The following is an 18,134-nucleotide window of genomic DNA, read 5'->3' as shown; positions in this document are numbered from 1 at the left end:
ACTCTACAAGAAAATTACTTATTTGTGATCAGTTATGTCTTACGAAAATGACTATTTTTTGCTATAAAGAGTATGTTTTCATATTAAATAGTTATTATCGTCACAAATAATCAATCACAAATACTCATTTTTCTTGTAGTGGATCAACTTCTCCAACCCCATAACTAGGATTGAATATTGCCTCAAACTTTCATCATTATGAACTCCCCTAAGTAAGACAAACCCAGTTGTGAACTGAATTGCTTTCTTAACATGATGACATGTCTATCTTAACAATTCAATATTGGATGGCCAAGTTATTAACTGATATATCAACGAGTGGTCTGCAGGTCATCAAGCTCTCAGGTTACTCTCTTCCATCCATTTTTTTAATTTGCTCATGACTACTTCTGTTTTTGTTTTTCAATTATTATTATTACATCACTCGTTTGAGCGTCGACATCATTCTCGCATCACTCGTTTCATTATTTTGGGACCATGAAGAAACAAAAAGGAAAATGATAGGGATCCCATATTAATCGATCCGACAATAATTTTTTTTATTTAGTAATTAAGAAACTATTTTTATAGTGATGTTATAATTTTTTTTAAATGTTTTAATACATAAAATAAAAAAGAAATACACATCTCGGGAGAAATTTTCGGTAGCTGTAGTACTGCACGCTATAGTGCCACCCAAACAAGAATCATCTCCCACTTGCAAATTATATATGTATATATTACATATATAATATATGTATGTATGTATATCATGTTACTACAGGAGATTGTATTTTTTGAGACAAAAAATTGTCTTAAAAACACAATTTTCATCCCAAATTATATTTGGAGATGAAAAAATTTAGTTTCAAATTTGTCTCGGAAAGACCGTCTCAAAAAGTTTTTAGAGACGAAAATCAAATTTCATTGGGTGGATCCAGTCGAAACCGTTCGAACGGATAATTTTTTTGTAGATGAACCGATTTTGACTCAATATATTGTTCGAATGAAATATTTTTCCGTCCGAACCGAGATGTCCATTCGAACAATATGAAATATTCATTCGAATTAATGTTCATATTTGATCCTGTTCGAACGAACGGAGTGTTCAAACAGATTTTATGCGTTCGAACTAATAAAGTTTTCAAATGACTTGTGTTCGAACAAAAATTATATCTGTTCGAATAGAAATTTTATTTTCGGAAATTATATTCGTTCGAACAGGGTTTTGCACATAACTGTTGTTCGAACAAATAATTTATTGTTCGAACGTCCGTATTTCTCTTTTGTCTTTCGAATGGGTTAGTTTTTGTTCGAATGGGTCTATTTTGGTTCGAATGTAAGTACAAATGGTAATTTACCATTCGATCTGGTTATTTGCCGTTCGAACTGAATTAATCATACAAATAAGAATTTAATTAAAAATACCATACTAATATTACACAATTTGTAATTCAAATATCAATTGTTCAAATGTTTTGGAACATCATAATATAAATGCAATGAAAGAAAAGATAAATTTGAAGACTACGGTGGTGGCATAGAGTTTTGGAACATCATTGACTGGAATTTTTCAAACATTTTTTGGTTATTCAACCATATCCTCTCTTCTAATCTCGCCTCCAAATCCTCTGCTTGATCTAATCGGGCTAGTAACTTTTTTCCTTGGACCTCAATCATTCTATCTCAAGTGCTACTTCCTCCAATTCCTTACTCTTGTCGTCATTCGATCTAGATCGAGAATAGGATGATGATGATGAAGATGGTTTTACGCAACGTCCTAAGCCCCTAAAATATCCAGAACGTGATCCAAGAACTTGAGAAAGGATCTGAGCATCGTTGACAGATGATGCATCAGATGGATCCGCAACAGTTTCCTTAAGAGATATCATCTTGTCCTACAAAAACAAAAACATTAAAATTAATATACGTAATAAAAATATTATGTGAGAATAGAATTAAAAAAACTTAAACTTACATAATTTGCCTCCGCTTCGAGACTAGCCCAAACATTATCACATTTTTTATGTATTTTAACATACAATTAGGTCAAATCATAGTCAGCGGGACTTTCTTCTTTCCGTAAAAGGAAAATTTATATTAGAACTTAAATCAGAAAATGTGTATTATATGTTAATATTTTATGGGTACTAAAATAACTTACCATTTTGTTAGACAAATGATGAAAAGATCGAGAACCTGCATGATGATTTATCTTTAAATTTGATCTATTTGCTTTGTTGACAATACTCCATTACTAAAAAAAAATATTAGTCTATATGTTTAATATATCTGTGATATATTATTAAAAACATATAGCAGCGATATTACCTGATAAACAGGATCTTCAAACATATCACAAACTTTCTCTCATTTGTTTGGTGGAATTGCTTAGAATGGATTTTGGTGCGCCTCTATTGTAGTACTAAACTTCTTATAATATGCTTGGCATCAACCTCTGTACTTCCGAAATGCATTTGACATCAGTTCCTCAATCGTTAATCGATCCTCTCTTCGGCCAAAATTAAGCTCAAACTCATCCTTTCAAAATTATAAACAATTAGTATAAATACAAAGTAACTTGAAAGTAACATGTTATATACTAATTGCTTGAGATGTAGCTTATTACCAAACAACGATTTTTTATATGGTGTTTTACATCTTGGGAAACTTTAGACCAAGAGGATGTAGCAATCGATGCATACGTGCGAGTAAGTGTACCAACATAAGAAGCAAGCCACGCTACCGAATCTCCGGAGCCACCGGTGTGATCATCAGGAATATCAACCTTGATTTTACCAACTTTCCTTACTTTCTCTATGCAGACACCCCTCGTAGTGCCTCTACATCGGCGCTTGCTTACAACAGCTATATATACAGTAATTAAGACATAACTTTTAATTAAATTAATTTATTTTATAGATATATTACTTAAATTGAGAATAAAATATGATATTTAATTTGATAAAATACATTGTTCTGGGCCTGGTGATGTTGGCTCACTATTCATAATAGGTAAACCATACGGAGAGTCAATAATGGATAGGGATGGCACACGTGTTACTTTGCATTTGGGAGGCATACCTATTTGAAATTATAACAAAGTATTATTCAAATAAACGTTATCATAACTTATACATGTTAATATAACTTACAAAAATTCATGTTTGAAATTCATTCACTATCTATTTTGCTGGACCAGTCGCCCTCATCCTCACTTGACACTTTAGTTGATTCATCTTCTTCCGATATTTCACCCTCAATTACTTCAGGTTGAATATCTTCTCTACGCAATGAGACGATATCATATTGGCTTAGATCAACAAATAGATTGATGCCTACTTCATTTTCTTGAAATGCTTCTTCATCTGCTGGACTATCAACTTCTTTTTGTGGTTCGTCTGTCTTTGGGATGTAATCGTATACATTTATTGGTGCAAACTTCTCCACTACCCGCCATGGGTTTCCGTACTCTGGATCATCTAAATAAAAACTTGATTCGCTTAGCAAGCGAGAACGAAAAGATCGTCTTCATACCATATGCAAGATGTATTGACACTTACAAAATAATCATCGTTACGCACTCCCAACCTAGGATTTGAGACATCTCACCAATTACATTTAAACAACCAGACCATATATCCTCCCACGTACTTTAACGCTATGATATCTTCCATAATTCCGTAGAAGTCAATGTTATCATCCCCATGGCTTCATTCGACTACGACCTCACAATTTTGAGTTTTCCTATATCGTTTTCTATCAGTTGTGTGAAATCTATATCCACGCACCAAACGTCCTGAGTACTGGATGGCCCACCTGGACGGACCACATGCTAGATTTGATAGTTCTGGTGAGATTTCTTTTGAATTTTCACCATATTTCAATACAACCTATATCAATAAATATTATTATATAGAAAAAAAGTAAAATTTAGTGGTATAAAATTCGTATTATAAAATGGGGCTTAACAATAATACCGTATGTTAAAACCACGAGACAAATTCCTCTTCGTTTGTCTTTTCTATGTCAGCTACACCATTCGAGCGAAATAGTTGTATATGTTCGATGTGTATGTTCATGTGAATGTTTAATTTGTATGAAATTATACTATATTATTATATATAAATTTAAAAATAATATTGATTTAGATGATCATCACTAACCTCAAGTAGTGATCAATCTCTACGCAGTTATTCAAGCCATACCATCGAGCTGTTTCAAACTCTCGCCCACATAGATCATAGCCCCCTTATGCACCTATGGGACGCACGGTCTGGAAAAATACAGTAAATGTCGATAAGACTCCCATCTTTCGCCCATCTTTATAATTTCGGTCTGGTCTTTAAAATCTAGTATCAGCCCCATGAAAATACATTGAACAAAAAGTATGTCACTCATTATCAATATATGACTCTGAAATTGAACCTTCTGGACGAGCTTTATTCCCCATAGATCGCTTAAGTTTTCCCAAAAACCGTTCAATAGGATACATCCATCTATACTGAATCGGGCCAACGACTAAACCCTCACGAGGTAGGTGCACAGCCAAATGAACCATTACATCAAAGAATGAAGGCGGGTACAAACTCTCCAATTTGCACAATATTACTGCAATGTCAGTTTCCATTTTTAACAATGCATCAACTTTCAACGTTCTACTACAAATGTTTCTGAAAAACCCCCCTAATTCTGTGAGAGCTATACGAACATCTTGAGTAAGCTTTCCACGCACACAAACAGACTACAGACGCTGTAGAAATACATAACAATTGTGACTTTTAAGACCAGTTATCTGACAATCATGTGTTCGAACACATCTTGTCATGTTTGAAGCATAGCCATCGGGTAATTTGATTTTTATAAACCAATTACAAAATTTTTTTCTCTCATCATTTGAAAATGTATACCACCCGATAAACATATAAGCTGATGATCAATTATCTTGCAAATGCAACTTCGGCCTTATCCCCAGCTCCTTTAAGTCTTTACGAGAGTTAGCTGTATCTTTTGTTTTCTCTTCTATTGACATCAGAGTGCTCAATATATTCTCACATATATTTTTCTCGATGTGCATAACATCTAAATTGTGGCGCAGTGTCAAGGTATACCAGTATGGCAATTCAAAAAAAATACTTTTTTTTTTTGTCCAATTCAACTCCACCGCTTGTCGTTTTCTCTTTCGAATCCTTGTATCTTTCTCAAATTTGTTTTCAGAAACATTATAGGTAAATAACGATGATGTCCCATAAAACATAATTTCCTACCATGACTTAACCACTAAGACTGTGTATCTTTATTACAAACAGGACAAGCCATTTTAACTTTTGTGCTCCACCTAAACAGATTTCCATATGCTGGAAATCATTTATTATCCACATCACTACAGCATGCATCTTGAACTCCCCTGACGAGATCGCATCATATGTACTGACACCTTGATCACACAACTCTTTCAACTCTGCAATCAGTGGTTGCAAATATACATCTAATTTATTCCTTGGTGACCTTGGCCCTGGTATCAGTAGAGTCATCATAAAATATGGATCATTCATACACTTCTAAGGTGGCAAGTTATAGGCATTAATATGACAAGCCAACTACTATGAGAAGTGCTCATATTGCCAAATAGATTAAAACCATCCGTTGCTAAACCAAGACGTACATTGAGGTTCTTCAACAAACCATGTATACTCGACATCAAATTTCTTCCATTGTAAGGAATCTGCAGGATGCGAGAGGAAGTTTTCATTTTTTACTCTTTTTGTGTGATGCCAAGACATATCTTTGGCAGTCAACCGGGATGTAAACAATCTTTGAAGTCGAGGAATCAACGAAAAATGTCTTAACACTTTTTGAGGTACATTACATTTATCGGATGTCCATCTTGACTCATGACACACTGGGCATGAGTCAAATTCTGTATATTGCTGCTAGTAGAGAACACAATCATTTGTACAAGTATGGATAATATTATAATCAAATCCTAGTCCTCGCTTCAATTACTTCGCTTCATAAAAATTACAGGGTACTACATTATCCTGAAGAAGAGCCTCTTTAAATAATTCTAGCAACATGTCGATGGCTTTAGCAGAAATACAACAAATAGACTTAATATGAAGCAACCTCACCGTGAAAGATAACTTGTTATGACGAGTGCACCCCTCATACAACTGTCTCTGTGCATCCTCCCACAATCTTGTAAAATTATCTTTTCTCTCAAATGATTATACAGATGTTCCTTCTTCATCCCTCATCCCAAATATTTCTACACCCAGATCGCCTAACATCTCAGTCATATCCTTTCCATTATTATCACTATCATCAGGATCACCCACATTAATGTTGTTTATATCGATGTCGTTACCCTTCTCCATTTGATTGGTCTGACTGCTAAATCTAACTCCTTTGGAAAATGGTTCACCATGTAAGACCCAAGGTGAGTATTTAGAATTAATTCCATTTACAAATAAATGATCCTCCACTACCACCAAATTATAAGAACTAAGATTTTTGCACTTCTTGCACAGACATCTTATAAATCCTCGACTGTCACACTTATGCGAGCAAACTCTATAAAAAACTTCACCCCTTGTGCAGACTCTTTATAGTCTCGCCCAAGTCTATCTCCCAGTAGCATCCAACTTTTATCCATTGTATTTCCGTTACTTGTCGGATGTCTATCAAGAAACACCTAATTCATGGGATAAACACTATAAAAAAAATCCAACTTTTATAACATAGTTGATCCTATCTCATTCGAGAGACTATCATCTATATCACATATACACTCAGTCCTAAACTCTAATGTTAGTACAAATTTCAGTAGCATTTTCCTACAATTCTCTAAGTATGCTAGTCACGATAAGTCGTCAACCCTATTAATAGGCCGAGAAACTTACAAACCACATAACCAAAGAATGTAAGGAATCGCTTAACCAAAATTTTAATTGACTAACACAAGAGTTTAAACTGAATATATCTGCCGTATAGATAATAGAATCTCAAACTGTCCACTTTGGACAATTCAAGAGTTGTACCCAAACATTCTTTAAGAGAATATTTGGCCATAACTCTCGAACAGATCTAAGGTTTAAGTACATATAAAAATAATCCTAAAATTCAAAACTATCCAACTCCTAATACAATTATACAATAAAATCACATTCGAAATCACATTAATTTAACTATGAACAATTAGTAACTTGTTATATCTATATTTTAAGTTTCTAATTTAATTTTAGTGCATAATATTTTGTAATTAAAAATAATTATTTTTATTTTATAATTAAATTTTTTATAAGTATTAAACATTAATTTAACTATTAACAATTGCTATGTCATATCTATATTTTAAGTTTCTAATTTAATTTTAGTACATAATATTTTGTAATTATATTTAATTATCTTTTATTTTATAATTAAATTTTTTATAAGTATTAAACATTAATTTAACTATTAACAATTGCTATATTATATCTATATTTTATAATTATATTATATTATTTTTTAAGCAATTACTATATTATATAATTATATTATATTATAATTTAAGCAATTATTAGGCTTCTGTTCGAATAAGATTTTGAATGTACATGGTCCCGTTCGAACTAACATTATAGCGTTTGAACGGGACAAGCCCAGATTCTAGACACGAAATAGAAACAAAACATTTGCCACAAAACATAATTTTCATAATCACAATCTAATAAGATATATATTGGCAGAGTGCCCATTTTAAATGGGATTGCACAAACATAAATATACCAAAAATCTTAACATAATTAATTAAAAACTATAAATTATTAAAAATCTAAAAATTATAAATATTACCTTGAATTTAAGCAATCCAAAAAAAAAGTATCAATCCACAATACCTGCATAAAACACATTATGAGAAAACCTAAATCATGTGCAATAAACTAACATCAATGAAACTCGAAATACAAAAAAATATATAACAAAAAAAATAATATCTTTTATAAACCTCTCCTCTCTCTCTCTCTCAAGAATCGCTTCTCTCACTAAGTCTATTCCTCTTTCTCTCTCCACAACACTCTCACACACACAAAATCGCCTACCTCCAACTATATTTTCATCAACTATGAAAATGAACTGGAGGTTGAGGTATTTGAATATGTGAAGTCCCGTTCAAACTGGACATTTTTGCATTCGAACAAGAAAATTTCGAATAGGCGCCAAATCTGCCGCAATTTATTTCACATTCAAACATGTAATTTTATTGTTCGAACTAACAAATCAAAATATTCCTTGGTATATTCTTCAAATGTAGACAAGCTCAAAGGGTATTTTCGTAACATTATTCGACCAGTGCATTTGAATGACGAATTTTCACATTCGAATAAACAAACATTTAGAGTATTTGGCGTGAAGTTTCCCTCCAAACTCATTCCACGAGATAAAACCATTCGAACGGACGTTATTGGGTTCGAACCAATCACAAAATATTTTAATATTATATAGTATATAATAACTATATATTATAGCAACTATTTTATATTATAATTGATAATATATAATGTACTACAAGTCTAATAGTTAATATAATACTTATATTATATACTAACTATTAATATATATATATATATATATATATATATATATATACTTTTAGTCTTCTAATTTTGCACTATATATTATATAACTTACTACCTTGTAATATAAAATATAATAAGTATGTATAGTTATCATGACTTATAATACTTACACTGTAGTACCTATATAACTAATAGCTACTATATATATATTAATTATATTAACTTGTATAGTTATCATAACTTATAATACTTACACTGTAGTAGCTAATTAACTAATTGCTATTATATATATATATATATATATATATATATATATTAACTATATTAACTTGTATAGTTATCATAACTTATAATAGCTATAGCTATATAGTAACTATATATCTAATACTTACACTATATATCTAATACTTACACTATAGTAGTTATATAACTAATAACTACTATATCTATATTTATATTAATTATATTAACTTGTATAGTTATCTTAACTTAAAATACTTAAATTGTAGTAGCAAAATAACTAATAGCTACTATATATATATTAACTATATTAACTTGTATAGTTATCGTAACTTATATATAGTAGCTATATAATTAAGCCATTGTAATTATACTAAGTACTTAGTATGTACCTAGTATAATGGAATAAATATATTTACAAATAATATACTAAATATATTAATTAAAAGTATTATAATACTATTATTAGTTTTATTTTTATACTTTTGTATTTTGTAATATTAGTATTATTATATACTACTATTAGTAATATAATTATAAATATATTAATATAATTACCATTCGAACAGATATTTATCCAGTTAGAACGAGACGCCACGATCATTATAGACGTAGTTTGAATACAATTCCACAAAACACCCTCATTCGAATCAGCAACCGCCGAGAGCCTCCGAGTTCGCCCCATATCTCCGCCGCGAAAACTGCCACTCAACCGCCGTAGCAACCCCACATTTGAACTTCTAAGAGGTATGGGTCAACTCTCCACATCTATTGTTTAGTTTTTTGCACGAATGGGTTGTGTTTGGGGGTATGGATTTCGAATCCTAAATCCACCCATTTTGGTTTATTCGGTAGAAATAACATCAAAATAATCGGTAAATATGATTGGGCTTCACTCCTTAATCGTTTCTACCGATTAAAACAAAGGATAACATCTAGATAGGAAGTTTTTCAGTTCGGGCTGAGTCGACTCAGCCATGGATGTTTGGCTTCTTCCCATTCTAATTAACTCTAGTCCGTTCAAACGCTTAGTTGTCAAACAACATTATATCTGTTTGAAAAAAATAAATTCGTTCGAATGAACAAAGATTTCTGGTTCGAATGAACAGAACAGTCCATTCGAATAGATTTGACTAGTTCGAACAGAATATGTTCCGTTCGAACGAATTATTTCAATTCATTTCAATATACTATAATTCTTCAATAATTTAATTTAAATATTATGGTTAATTATATTCTTACTTTCCTTATAGTTAAACAGTATATCAATGGCATCCAGTAGAAGAAAACGTGCGAAAGATCAGTCCAACCAAAGTAGTGGAGCAGTTCATGCTCAGGAGACAAGGCCTATACTTGTCGAGCATCCAGTCATTTTGTCTGACTTCTCCGATCTTTCATGGGAGGGATGGAGCATACATTCCATCTTCACCAAGCAGAGATGGAAACCGATCTGTGAGCAGCGGGGGACTGCATATCCATAGATGGTCGGTCAGTTCTACCATGCCATGGGAGAACTTAGCGCTGATGCTTTGTTCTACACCCTATCGGTCCGAGAAGTGAGTATTAATTTCTCTCCCATCATAATTGCTGAGTTCCTTGACATCACGTGTGTGGCTGACGCATATCCTGCAGCGGCTACACGGGGACCAGCGACTGCACCATCTGATTCCGACACACCGGCCGCATTCTCCACGCTAGCCCCTAATGTAGATTCGGATGCTAGTTTAGATGGTAGTGAAGATGAGGATCTACCTGATGATGGTCTCACAGACGATCATGTGTGTTAGCTAGTGCGAGACCCATCGGCTCCTCCATATGATGGGAGCAAGGTGATCCGATAGGCCAATTGTATAGCGTTTTTTTGAATGCTTAATTTGATTGTTGGCTATAACATCGATCCGAAAAAATACAAGACTGATTTCGGGATCGATTGAACCAGATTTTTGCTGCAGATAGCATGAAGGATCCCATTGATCTGGTATCATATTTATTCCTCCGCATTCGATCGGAGTCACGATTTTCTAGTGGAGGTAGTCTACCATTTACACTGCTGATATCTAATCTCCTACTCCGATTGAGGGTTACAGTGTTGGCTACTGAGCGGAGGTCGCCACAGATGGAGCCCCTTAACAAGATCACATTCAGCAAGAGCAAAGGACACTTGCGGAAGACTGCACCAGAACTGCGTAGTGATCCTCCCACAGATCCAGCTTCTAGTAGTGCTACTGCTGTTGAGAGATAACCTCATGGGGCTACTTTGGATCAGGTACGAACTATGTTTGTAGAGTTCGTTGAGCCCAATATGGAGAAGCTTAGGGATCTGGAATGATTTATTAAAATGCTACAAGAGGATGTTGATCTACTAAGGACCCAATGATCATTTTAGTATTATTTTACTTTTTTATGTTGTATTAAACATTATATATTTGATATGTAATTAATGTATGGTTTTTATTTTTCGTATTTACTACTTTGTTTATTTTTTTTCATTTTACTTGCTATTCATAATAATATAAAAAAAGATACTATCTTTAAATTTATATTAATATAAAAGAAATCACTATAAAGTTTTGAAGTTAATTACATAAAATTAATTTATGAATTTATAAATATTTTAACTCACTGCAAATCATAATATATAATATATACACATTTTCATATTTTGAAAATGATAACAAATTAATGGGAAAAATATTTATTACTTTAATGGAAAAAATATATGCACAAATCTATACTAATAAAAAAATTAATTAAAAAAATTTCCGTTCGAACAAATAAATTTAAGTTCAAACGGTTATTAACTTTCCTTTAGAAAAATAAATTAATATCCCGCCAATATTAATAAATTATATACTGTTCGAACAGACATTAATTCCATGTTCGAATCTATTTTGTTCCGTTCAAACGGTTTTCTTTTTTTGAGACGATTTTGTTCGTCACAATATCTTGTTCAAATGGATAGTTTTCCGTTACTTTTAGGGACAAAATTTAATTCGTTCCTAACAAATTCCGTCCCTAAAAGTCAAATTTCTTGTAGTGTGTATATATGATCACAGGTTTATGTGAATATAGTATGATTTAATTTGTAAGAGGTAAGTGATGTAGATGATATATGTGTTTTTCGTACCAACTTATAAACGTAATTCTTTTAAAAAAAATTAAACAAAGAAAAACCTGGCTAAAAAAAAAAAAAATCCAACGACTCTCGGTAAAACTTTCTTCCCCAGTTAAATTCATGAAAATTAATGAAACTCTAGACGGAAACTTTTTACGTAGGTCATTTAGCAAAAAACCTGGGAGCTGGCTGGGATGATGGCCAAGACATTTTTTCCCCCCACGAGCCACATTCTCAGGAAAATAAATCATGCATGGGGCGCATGCATTTAAGACGAACGGAAAGTCGTAGACAAGGGGCCAAGAAAGTCAGAATACATCTCAGTTCAGCTTATGAATTGAAATGCTAATATTATATCAATCATTCGTCTGATTGTGCATGAGATGTGGCGTTTAATGGGTCGCTAGTTTTGCATGCATAGCACCTGTTCGATAATTCGTCACCATGGCATCCTTGACTGTAATAGATCAAACTAGAAAGTAATGGAAAACAACAAATCTGATGGAAAAATTCATATTTATTCAGTAGAAAGGATAATGCTCTCTTCTAGGGAAAGCTCCTCCATAGATGAAACAGAATAACAAATTGAATACCAGGTTCTGGATGCTTCCTTAGACGGTTGCTACGCTAGATATAGTAGTGTTATTGTAAAGATAGAATTGACCCTTACATTACTCAGTTACAGACTAAAGGAAATAAAAGAGCATACGGAAATAAAAGAGTATAAGTAAATCATGGATCAAGCCCTGGGCCCATTCGAAGCCCACATAAGTCACGTTCATCCTTCACTGGCCTTACCCCTTACTTAAGGCCCATTGTCCTCACGTCGGCCCACTCCAACCCATGTCTTGACCTAAGGAGAAAACCTTCTAGAAGGACAAAACCCTAAGGCTGCCGACATCTCTATCTCAACACTTCGACAATGATGTTCTTCCCCTTTCCATTCAGCGTGTAACAACTCTCCTCCCCATCAAAACACCTTGCCCACAAGGTGTGGGTAATCGATGCAAAGTTGCATGTATGGTTCCCAGGAAGCCTCATCTTGAGTCTGACCATTCCAGCGAACCAAAAGCTCGACCATTGGTAAGTTTTGAACCTTCTTCAATCTACGGTTGATAACTTCTTTTGGTTCTGGTTTCAAGATCCCATCTTTGTCAGTGGATGGAAGGGTGGGAATGATACTAACTTGGTTTCCTAACTTCTTTTTCAATTCAGAGACATGGAAGGCATCTTGCAGTTGGGCCTATGGGGGTAATTGAAAACGGTAAGCTACTTTCCCGATTTGTTGCACCACCTAAAAAGGCCCATAAAAACGCGGTGAAAGCTTCAGGTTTTGATGACGGTGAAGTGATGATTGTCTGTATGGTTGGAGTTTTAGGTAAGCCTAGTCGCCGATATAAAAATGTTGTTCCTTTCTATCTTTGTTTGCGTATTTCTTCATTCTCTCTTGGGATCTGACCAAATTTTGTTTCAATAGGGCCCAAAGTTGGTCTCTTTCACGCAAGGTAGTCTCAACCTCCTTTAATCTCGTTGTGCCTATTGTGTAGCTTGTTAGCTTAGGCGGTGCATAATAATATAGGGCCTGGAAAGGTGTTATTTTACTCAAGGCATGCTGGCTCGAGTTATAGCACCATTTTGCCAAGGCCACCCACTTAGACCACCCCTTAGATCAATCACAGACATAAGATATCAAGTAGTTCTCCACCCGTTTGTTAACAGCTTCAGTTTGCCAATCTATTTGCGGATGGTAAGTCGTGCTGAATGCTAACTTAACCCTTTGTAAGGACAGTAGTTCTTGCTAGAATCTGCTAGCAAAAGTTGGGTGTTGGTCTAAGGTGATTGAGTTGGGCATCCCATGAAGTTTAAAAATGTGTTTGAGGAAGAGGTGGACGATAATTTTAGTACTATATGGATGGGAAATTGGTATAAAATTGGAGTATGTAGTGAACCTATCAACTACTACCCAAAGGGCATTAAAACCACCTGAGTTGGGCAAGCCTTCAATAAATCCATGGTTTTGAAGGAACTAGAAGGGGTTGCAGAAGCCCACTGATAAGTGTGTTATCCACCTTGACAGTTTGGCAAATATCGCACCCTTTCAAGAAATTTCTCACATCAGATTTCTGTCCAAGCCAGTAAAAATCCCTCTTAACCCTATACAGGGTTTTGTCAAAGCCCAAGTGGCCCCCTAGGGGGCTGCCGTGTAATAAATTCAGTAGCTTCTGTATGAAGGAGGAGTTGGCAGGGATGTCAACTCTGCCCTTATAAAATAGAATGTCACTCTTCACTGTGTAAAGGGGCTGCAGCTACCCCTGCTTGTGTTTCTCCCAAAGAGCCTTAATTCTGTCATCACTAGTGTATAAGGCCTTTATCTCAGTCATCCATTCCTAGTATGGGAAAGAAATGAGAGATACCATCACCTCAGGTTCCCTCTCTTGCCTAGATAAGGCATCAACTACTAGGTTCTCCTTACTCTTTTTGTACTCAACTACGAAGTCGTACCCCATGTGCTTAGCAATCCATTTCTGCTGCATAACTGTCCCAACTCTCTGGTCAAGCAAGAACTTCAAACTTTGGTGATCCGTTTTGATAACAAATGGTTGGCCTAGAAGGTAATGGCGCCACTTTTGAACAGTAGAAACCAATGCCAAAAACTCTTTTTCATATGTAGAGAGTCGTAGGGATCTCCCTTTCAAATCCTGACTAAAAAATGAGAGGAGTCTCCCTTCTTGCATAAGTACTATACCAATGGCCTCACCCAAAGCGTCACACTCGATGATAAAGGGTTTTTGAAAGTTTGGTAGGGCTTGAACTGGAGGTTCAGTCATGATTGTTTTGAGCTTATCAAAGGCTGCCTGAGCTTCCACATCCCACGTGAAACTGTCTTTTTTTAGTAAATTGGTTAGTGTTGCAGCTATAGCTCCATAGCCTCTCACAAATCTCTGGTAGTAACCTGTGAGGCCTCAAATGCCTCTCAAGGCTTTAAGGGACTTAGGTGGTGGCCAGCTCAACATAGCCTTTATCTTCTCAGGATCTGCCCGTACTCCCTGGCCATAAATTAAATGTTCCAAGTATGCAATTTCTAAGCAACCAAAATCACATTTATTCAACTTAGCATAAAGTTGGTTGTCCCTTAGAATGTCAAAAGTGAGCTGTAGGTGGTGTAGGTGGGATTCCTCATCCCTGCTATAGATCAAAATGTCATAAAAAAACGAAAATAAACTTCCGTAAATGAGGTTTAAAAACCTGGTTCATTAAACTCTAGAAGGTTGATGGTGCGTTGGTTAAGACGAACGGCATAACCAAAAATTCGTAGTGCCCCTCGTGTGTACGAAATCCGGTTTTAGGGATGTCTTCAAGTTTCACCCTTATTTGATGATATCCCGACCTTAAGTCAAGTTTAGAAAACACTTTGCCCCCATGTAATTCATCCATTAATTCCTCCACCACCGGAATTGGATATATATCCTTTACTGTGACATGATTGAGGGCACGATAGTCTACACATAAACGCCATGTGCCATCAGCCTTCCTTACCAACAAAACAGGTGAGGAATAAGGACTTTGACTAGGTCTGATCACACCTGATTCCAGTAGCTCATTTATGATCTTTTCGATTTCATCTTTCTAAAAATAGGGGTAGCAACAGGGCCTAACAAAAATTGGTTGGGTTCCTAGTTGATATTGTGGTCGTGAGATCTAGTTGGAGGAAGGCCAGAAGGGAAGGCAAAGATGTCAAAGTGCAGGTCAAGTAGGTTCTATATAGGCTTAGGGATGATGGTAGATGGTTTGGTTTAAGGGATTTGTTCAATGAGCTGCAGTAGTACCCCTTTGCTTTCCAAAGCAGTAACTCTATTAAATGGCCCTTCTTCCATTAAAGTGTTGCCTCGCAGCCCCTTTAAAACAAACACAGTATCCTGGTATGTAAACCACATTGTGAGGTTGTGGAAATTCCATATGATCGACCCTAGCTCCAGTAACCACTAAACACCAATCAGAACATCGTACCCTTCCAGCATTAGCAAGTACATGTCAGTAGAAAATTTCATGTTTTGGACAACCATTGGTACATTTTTAATTCTGCCCTCATTTTGAACTTTGTCACCATTTGCAACTTTCACTCTAAACTTATCATCAGTCAGCACATGTAAGGATATTTTGGATAGTATAAAAGGATCTAGGAAGTTTTGAGTTCTTCCTGAATCAATGAGAATAGTGACTAGTTGGTTACCAATTCTGCCCACAACTCACATAGTCTTAGGGTTCAAGGACCCGATAATAGTATGCAAAGTAATATCTAGATTTTCACCAGTAACTGAAATTTGTTGTGTGTCAAGCTAGCCCCCTTCCTTATCAGTGCTCGTATCAATTACTTCGTAATTCTCATTTATCTCCTCAATTAAATATAGCTTTGGGCTTGAACACTTATGACCTAGGGCCTATTTAGAGTCACAAGAATAACACAGGCCTTTATCACTGCGCTCTCTCATCTCTTGTGGGCTAAGTTTATGGACTGAGACTATGGCTTTGGGTTGGTTTGGGAGGGTATTTGTGGTAGGAGGCTGTGGATAGGATTTAATGTAGGTTGAATCGTGGGTCTGTGTGGTTGTGCAGTAGGGATGGCTACGGTATGGAGGCTTTTCTGGAGACAAATCTTTTCCTCTTAAATTTTTGCAAGTGATCCATAAGTTGTGAATAGATCAGTGGGGGTAAACATTTTAATTGTTAACTTTATATCATCCCTAAGGCCATTGATAAAGCAGCTAAGCTTGTAATTCTCAGATAATCCACACAGCCTGTTGGATAAGGCTTCAAAATCAGCTTTGTAATCTTCAACACTACCATTCTGTCTCAACTTAGCCAATTGTTCCATAGGATCATCATAAGTGGTTGGGCCAAATATGACTATTAATGCATTAACAAAAGCATCCTAAGTAATTAATCCCCCAGATTGTTCCAAGTCCTGGAACCAAACTAGTGTATTCCCTTCCATGTGTAATGAAACTAAACACAGTTTATTCTGAGGAGGAATATTATGATTTACCTTAAATAGCCAACCACGGGGGTTGTCCCCGTGAAAAACTGGAAAGTCCAAACAAATGGATCTGGGATGTATGTCTGAACCATGGGTTACGAGTTGGTCATTACTGAGTTCCTGCTGGTCATTGTGTTGTTGGTGACTAGAAGAATCTCCTGACAAAGTTGTTTTAAAATTATGCATGTCTGTTACCATCGCGGAAAATTGCTTCATCATCGTCTCCATTTGGCGTCTCATAGGCAACATTTCCACTCCGATTGTATTAAATTGGCTGTCAATGTTTTTGATAAGTTGGTCTGTAGTTTTTTCCTGAGCATTGAGTCCTTCTTGGAGATCTTTCATGCGGGTGTTTTCAGCCATGATAACAGGGCAGGAAAGGGGCTCTGGATACCACTTGTAATAGATCAAACTAGAAAGTAATGGAAAACAACAAATCTGATGGAAAAATTCATATGTATTCAGTAGAAAGGATAATGCTCTCTTCGAGGGAAAGCTCCACCATAGATGAAACAGAATAACAAATTGAATATCCGGTTCTTGATGCTTCCTTAGACGGTTACTACGCTAGATATAGTAGTGCTATTGTAAAGACATAATTGACCCTTATATTACTCTGTTACAAACTAAAAGAAATACAAGAGCATTCAAAAATAAAAGAATATAAGTAAATCATGGATCAAGCCCTGGGCCCATTCGAAGCCCACATAAGTCACATTCATTCTTCACTAGTCTTATCCCTTGCTTAAGGCTCACTGTCCTCACGTCGGCCCACTCCAAACTGTATCTTAACGCTTAGGAGAAAACCTTCGACCGAATCTTAAGGCTGCCGACATCTCTCACTCAACACTTCGACAATGCAGTTCTTTGCCTTTCCATTCGGCGTGTAACATTGACAAGGAACGCGTACATACGTGCATTAATTACATGATAAGCAAATAATTAATTAGGCACGTAGCTGTCCGTGGGTTGCAATATGCCAGGATAATTAATTAGGCACGTGGAAGGTGGGTTGCAATATGCCAGGCCACTCATGTAATTAATCCACGTACGTACGCGTCCCTTGATGCCATGGCGACGAATTATCAAACAGGTGCTATGCATGCAAAACTAGCGACCCATTTAACGCCACATCTCATGTACATTCGGACGAATGATTGATATAATATTAGCACTTCAATTCATAAGCTGAACTGAGATGTATTCT

This window comes from Juglans microcarpa x Juglans regia, chromosome 7D (genome assembly GCF_004785595.1).
Source record: "Juglans microcarpa x Juglans regia isolate MS1-56 chromosome 7D, Jm3101_v1.0, whole genome shotgun sequence".
Taxonomy (NCBI): domain Eukaryota; kingdom Viridiplantae; phylum Streptophyta; class Magnoliopsida; order Fagales; family Juglandaceae; genus Juglans; species Juglans microcarpa x Juglans regia.
Note: the sequence above shows the minus strand (reverse complement) of the source record.